This window comes from Brassica napus, unplaced genomic scaffold, assembly GCF_020379485.1.
Source record: "Brassica napus cultivar Da-Ae unplaced genomic scaffold, Da-Ae ScsIHWf_1238;HRSCAF=1768, whole genome shotgun sequence".
NCBI classification, from domain to species: Eukaryota; Viridiplantae; Streptophyta; class Magnoliopsida; order Brassicales; family Brassicaceae; genus Brassica; species Brassica napus.
This window is the reverse complement of record NW_026014659.1, coordinates 198,869-206,367: the sequence shown is the minus strand read 5'-3', so window position 1 is coordinate 206,367 and position 7,499 is coordinate 198,869.

Below are 7,499 nucleotides of genomic sequence, written 5' to 3'. Positions count from 1 at the left end.
GCAACTTGCACAGCATCATCAGTTTTGTGACAAGGAATGAAATGAGCCATTTTCGAGAACCTATCAACAACCACAAAGATAGAATCTCGTCCAGCTTTAGACCTAGTCAATCCAAGCACAAAATCCATAGAAATGTCTACCCAAGGATGAGAGGGAATGGGTAGAGCTGAGTACAAACTGCGGTGTGATGCTTTAGGCTTAGACTTCTTGCACACCACACATCGGCTATAGATCCTCTCAACATCTTTCATCAGGCTCGACCAGTAGAAATGGTCATGAACCGCCTTGTAAGTCTTCTTGACTCCAAAGTGTCCCATAAGCCCACCTCCATGAGCTTCCCTGAGAAACAACTCCCTCAAAGAACATTGGGGCACACACAAACGGTTATCAAAGAATAAGAAACCAGAATTTTGAAAGTATTTGCCATAAGCAACCTTTGAGCATTTTCGAAAAATCTCTTTAAAATCCTGATCAGAAGCATAAAGATCCTTGATAAATTCAAAGTCAAGCAATTTAGTTTCAAGGACAGAGAGAAGAGTATACCTTCGAGACAATGCATCAGCCACAACATTCTCCTTACCTTGTTTGTACTTGATCACATAAGGGAATGTCTCAATGAACTCCATCCAACGAGCATGCCTCTTGTTGAGCTTCTGCTGACCCTTAAGGTGTCTTAGAGACTGATGATCTGTGTGGATGATGAACTCCTTAGGCCAAAGATAGTGCTGCCATGTTTGAAGGGCCCTCACCAAGGCATAGAGTTCTTGGTCGTATTTGGGGTAGTTGAGCATGGCTCCTCCAAGCTTCTCACTGAAATAAGCCACTGGTTTTCCATCCTGCATCAAAACAGCACCAATACCAACACCAGAAGCATCACATTCGATTTCAAAAGCTTTAGAAAAATCTGGAAGAACAAGTAAAGGGGCGTGAGTCAACTTCCCTTTAAGGATTTCGAATGGTTCTTTCTGAGCTGGTCCCCATTTGAACCCCACGTTCTTCTTGATTACTTCAGTAAGAGGAGCGGCCAAGGTACTGAAGTTTTGAACAAATCGCCTATAGAAGCCGGCAAGGCCATGGAAGCTTCTTACTTCACCAATGGTGGTCGGAATGAGCCAGTCCCGGATTGCTTGGACCTTCTGTTCGTCCACTCTCAAGCCATCTGATCTGTGCCAAAAGAACACTTTCCAAGGTTAGCAAACAAACGTTCCTTTCTAAGGACTTCAAGAACGGATTTCAAATGCTGTTTGTGCTCATCAAGGCTTTTGCAGTAAATAAAAATGTCATCAAAGTAAACCACAACAAAATGACCAATAAAAGACCTCAAGACATGATTCATTAGGCGCATGAAAGTACTAGGTGCATTAGTGAGACCAAAGGGCATGACAAGCCACTCATACAAACCTAGTTTTGTTTTAAAGGCCGTTTTCCATTCATCACCTTCTTTCATCCTAATCTGATGATAGCCACTTCTCAAATCTATCTTAGGAAAGTACTTAGAACCATGGAGTTCATCAAGCATATCATCAAGACGAGGGATAGGATGTCGATACTTTACCGTGATGTTGTTTATGGCCCGGCAGTCCACACACATCCTCCAGGAGCCATCCTTCTTTGGTACAAGTAGAACAGGCACGGCACAGGGACTGAGACTCTCTCTGATGTATCCCTTCTCAAGCAAGTCATTGATCTGTTTCTCCAGCTCCTTGGTCTCGACCGGATTGGTGCGGTACGCTGGTCGGTTCGGTAGAGAGGCGCCCGGGATGAGATCGATCTGATTCTCAATGTCTCTCACCGGTGGCAGTCCTTTGGGATTTTCTTCTGGAAACACATCAGAATAATCCTGCAAGATACCTAAAAACTCACTCGGAATCTCCGGTGCAAGGTCAAAAGAAGATGAGGCCAAGAGAGACTCTTTATAAATCAGTAAGAGAAATGGCTTTTGAGAGCAAAGAGACTTCCTTACCTGACTTTCTTTGACAAAGAAGTTGGAGTTTCTGGTACTGGTCTCAGGTTAATCAGCTTTAGAGTCTTGTTCTCGGTTCTTCTTAAGTTGGACCTGGTCTTGATGGACTTCCGAAGGCGACAAAGGCACCAAGGTGATCTTCTTTCCCCTATGATCAAATGAATGCCGGTTTGTGAAACCATCATACACTGCCTTCTTGTCAAATTGCCAAGGCCGGCCCAAGAGAACATGGCAAGCATCCATGGGAAGCACATTGCACACAACCTCATCCTCATATCGGCCAATGGAGAGTGGAACCGTGACTTGCTCCTTCACATACTGTTCTCCGGCCTCATTGAGCCACTCCAACCTGAAAGGACAAGAAAGAGGCCGAGTAACAAGCCCAAGTTTCTTTACAAGGGTGTCACTAGCCACATTAGTGCAACTACCTCCATCAATGATTAAAGAACAAACTTTATCAGAAATGAGACATCTAGAGTGAAAGAGATTCTCCCTTTGTTCTTTGTCTTTGGATTGTGGTTGGACACTCAAGGCACGCCTAGTAACCAGTAGTGAACCATGGCTCGGCTCATCATAGATCGGATCAAAACTCTCCACAAAGGTCGAGCAAAACTCATCGATCACTCCATCGACCTCCTCATCAAAGATGGGATCAGTGGTGTCGTCCAACACCCTCCTAGTAACAAGAAGGGGACCATGAACCGGGAAGTCAAGTGCTTCTTCCTCATCATCATCATCATCATACACTGGTCCGAGATCCTCCTTGTCTTCTTCAGATTCGACTTCTCCATTCTCCAAGAGCACCATTACCTTTTGGTTTGGACATCGGTTGGCACACACAGGACGTTCGTAGCTATCTGTGGCTGTCCGTCAGCACACACAAGACGTCCGTGTGTGTCCGTCAGCACACACAGGACGTCCGTGTGTGTCCGTCAGCACACACAGGGCGTCTGTGTGTGTCCATGTGTGCCATTCCGCACGCACAGGACGTCCGTGGCTGTCCATCAGTACACATATCAGCACGCTGGTCCTTGGACTCAGCACGCTATCCATTCCTTTGGACTGTTTGGGTAATTTTGGCCCACCTGGGCTGTCTGTTTGGTACACAAATGACGTCTGTGGGTGTCCGTCAGCACACACAGGACGTCCGTGTGTCCGTCAGCACACATAGGACATCTGGGGCTGTTCGTGTGTGTCCGTGTGTGTCCATCAGCACACACATGACGTACATGGCTGTCCATCAGTACACATATCAACACGTTGGTCCTCGGACTCAGCACGCTGACCCTTGCTGCGGACTATTCGGATGATTTTGGCCCTCGTGGGTTGTGTGTTCAGTACACACAGGACGTCCGTGGGTGTCTGCCAGCACACACAGTACTTCCGTGGCTGTCTGTGTGCGTCCGTGTGTGTCCGTCTGTGTCCGGTAACACACAAAAGACGTCCGTGGCTGTCCATCAGTACACATATCAGCATGTTGGTCCTTGGAGTCAACACGCTGGCCCTTCCCGTGGACTGTTTGGATGATTTTGGCCCACATGGGCTGTCTGTTCAGTACACACAGGACGTCCGTGGGTATCCGCCAGCACACACAGGACGTCTGTGGGTGTCCGTCAGTACACATATCAGCACGTTGGTTCTTGGACTCAGCACGCTGACCCTTCCCGTGGACTGTTCGGGTGATTTTGGTCCACATGGGCTGTCTTTTCAGTACACGTAGGACGTCCGTGGGTGTCCATCAGCACACACAGGACGTCCGTGTGTGTCCGTCAGCACACACAAGACATCCGTGTGTGTCCATTAGCACACACAGGACGTTCTGGGCTGTCCGTGTGTGTCTGTGTGTGTCCGTCAGCACACACAGGAGGTCTGTGGCTGTCCATCAGTACACATATCAGCACGTTGGTCCTTGGACTCAGCACGTTGACCCTTCCCGTGAACTGTTCGGGTGATTTTGGCGCACGTGGGTTGTCTGGTCAGTACACACAGGACGTCCGTGGGTGTCCACCAGCACATACAGGACATCCGTGGCTGTCCGTGTGTGTCCATGTGTGTTCGTCTGTGTCCGTCAGCACCCATAGGACATCCGTGGCTGTCCATCAGTACACATATCAGCACGTTGGTCCTTGGACTCAGCACGCTGGCCCTTCCCGTGGACTGTTTGGGTGATTTTGGCCCACGTGGGCAGTCTGTTCAGTACACACAGGACGTCCGTGGGTGTCCGCCAGCGCACACAGCACGTCTGTGGCTGTGTGAGGCTGTCCGTTAGCACACACAAGACGTATGTGGCTGTCCGTGTGTGACCGTGTGTGTCTGTCGGTGTCCGCCAGCACACACAGGACGTTCGTAGCTGTCCGTGGCTGTCCGTCAGCACACACAGGACGTCCGTGTGTGTCCGTCAGCACACACAGGACGTCCGTGTGTGTCCGTCAGCACACACAGGACGTCCGTGTGTGTCCATGTGTGCCCGTCAGAACACACAGGACGTCCGTGGCTGTCCATCAGTACACATATCAGCACGCTGGCCCTTGCCGTGGACTATTTGGGTGTTTTGGCCCATGTGGGCTGTCTGTTCAGTACACACAGGACATCCGTGGGTGTCCGCCAGCACACAGAGGTCGTCCGTGGGTGTCCGTCAGTACACATATCAGCACGTTGGTCCTTGGACTCAGCACGCTGACCCTTCCCGTGGACTGTTCGGGTGATTTTGGCCCACATGGGCTGTCTGTTCAGTACACGTAGGACGTCCGTGGGTGTCCATCCGCACACACAGGACGTCCGTGTGTGTCCGTCAGCACACACAGGACATCCGTGTGTGTCCATTAGCACACACAGGACGTTCTGGGCTGTCCGTGTGTGTCTGTGTGTGTCCGTCAGCACACACAGGAGGTCTGTGGCTGTCCATCAGTACACATATCAGCACGTTGGTCCTTGGACTCAGCACGTTGACCCTTCCCGTGAACTGTTCGGGTGATTTTGGCGCACGTGGCTTGTCTGGTCAGTACACACAGGACGTCCGTGGGTGTCCGCCAGCACATACAGGACATCCGTGGCTGTCCGTGTGTGTTTGTCTGTGTCCGTCAGCACACATAGGACATCCGTGGCTGTCCATCAGTACACATATCATCACGTTGGTCCTTGGACTCAGCATGCTGGCCCTTCCCGTGGACTATTTGGGTGATTTTGGCCCACGTGGGCAGTCTGTTCAGTACACACAGGACGTCCGTGGGTGTCCGCCAGCGCACACAGCACGTCTGTGGCTGTCTGTGGCTGTCCGTCAGCACACACAAGACGTCTGTGGCTGTCCGTGTGTGACCGTGTGTGTCTGTGGGTGTCCGCCAGCACACACAGGACGTTCGTAGCTGTCTGTGGCTGTCCGTCAGCACACACAGGACGTCCGTGTGTGTCCGTCAGCACACACAGGACGTCCGTGTGTGTCCATGTGTGCCCGTCAGCACACACAGGACGTCTGTGGCTGTCCATCAGTACACATATCAGCACGCTGGCCCTTGCCGTGGACTATTTGGGTGATTTTGGCCCATGTGGGCTGTTTGTTCAGTACACACAGGACATCCGTGGGTGTCCGCCAGCACACAGAGGTCGTCCGTGGGTGTCCGTTAGTACACATATCAGCACATTGGTCCTTGGACTCAGCACGCTGACCCTTTTTGTGGACTGTTCGGGTGATTTTGGCCCACGTGGGCTGTCTGTTCAGTACACACAGGACGTCCGTGGGTGTCCGTCAGCACACACAGGACGTCCGTTTGTGTCCGTCAGCACACACAGGACGTTCGTGTGTGTCCTTCAGCACACACCGGACGTCTGTGGCTTTCCATCAGTACACATATCAGCACGTTGGTCCTTGGACTCAGCACGTTGACCCTTCCTGTGAACTGTTCGGGTGATTTTGGCCCACGTGGGCTGTCTGGTCAGTACACACAGGACCCGTGGGTGTCCGCCAGCTCTCACAGCATGTCTGTGGCTGTCTCTGGCTGTCCGTCAGCACACATAGGACGTCAGTGGCTGTCCGTGTGTGTCTGTGTGTGTCTGTGGGTGTCCGCCAGCACACACAGGACGTTCGTAGCTGTCTGTGGCTGTCCGTCAGCACACACAGGACCTGTGTGTGTCCGTCAGCACACACAGGACGTCCGCGTATGTCCATGTGTGCCCGTCACCACACACATGACGTCCGTGGCTGTCCATCAGTACATATATCAGCACGCTGGTCCTTGGACTCAGCACGCTGGCCCTTCCCGTGGACTGTTTGAGTGATTTTGGCCCACGTGGGCTGTCTGTTCAGTACACACAGGACGTCTGTGGGTGTCTGTCATCACACACAGGACTTCCGTGTGTGTCCGTCAGCACACACAGGACGTCCGTGACTGTCCGTGTGTGTCCTTGTGTGTCCGTCAGCACACACATAACGTTTGTGGCTGTCCATCAGTACACATATCAGCACATTGGTCCTTGGACTCAGCACGTTGACCTTTCCCGTGGACTGTTCGGGTGATTTTGGCCCTTGTGGGCTGTCTGTTCAGTATACACAGGACGTCCGTGGGTGTCCGCCAGCACACACAGGACGTCTATGGCTGTCCGTGGCTGTCCATCAGTATACATATCAGAACGTTGGTCCTTGGACTTAGCACGCTGGCCCTTCTCGTGGACTGTTTGGGTGATTTTGGCCCACATGGGCTGTCTGTTCAGTACACAGAGGACGTCTGTGGGTGTCCGCCAGCACACACATGACGTCCGTGGCTGTCCATGGCTGTCCGTCAGCACACACAGGACGTTCGTGGCTGTTCGTGTGTGTCTGTGTGTGTCCGTGTCTGTCCGTCAGAACACACAGGACGTCCGTGGCTGTCCATCAGTACACATATCAGCACGTTGGTCCCTGGACTCAGCACGCTGGCCCTTCCCGTGGACTGTTTGGGTGATTTTGGCCCACGTGGGCTGTATGTTCAGTACGTACAGAAAGTCCGCGGGTGTCTGCCAGCACACACATGACGTCTGTGGCTGTCCATCAGCACACACAGGACGTCTGTGGCTGTCCGCGTGTGTCCGTGTGTGTCTGTGGTTGTTCGCCAGCATACACAAGATGTTCGTGGCTGTTCGTGGCTGTCTATCAGCACACACAGGACGTCCGTGTGTGTCCTTCAGCACACACAGGATGTCCGTGGCTGTCCGTCAGCACACAAAAGACGTCTGTGACTGTCTGTGTGTGTCCGTCAGCACACAGAGGACGTCCGTGGGTTTCCGTCAGCACACACATGACGTCTGTGTGTGTCCCGTCAACACACACAGAACGTCCGTGGCTGTCCATGTGTGTCTGTGTGTGTCCGTCAGCACACACAGGACGTCCGTGGCTGTCAATCAGTACACATATCAGCACGTTGATCCTTGGACTCAGCACCCGGGCCCTTCTCGTGGACTGTTTGGGTGATTTTGGCCCACGTGGGCTGTCTGTTCAGTACACACAGGACGTCTGTGGGTGTCCGGCAGCACACATAGGACGTCTATGGATGTCCGTGGCTGTCCT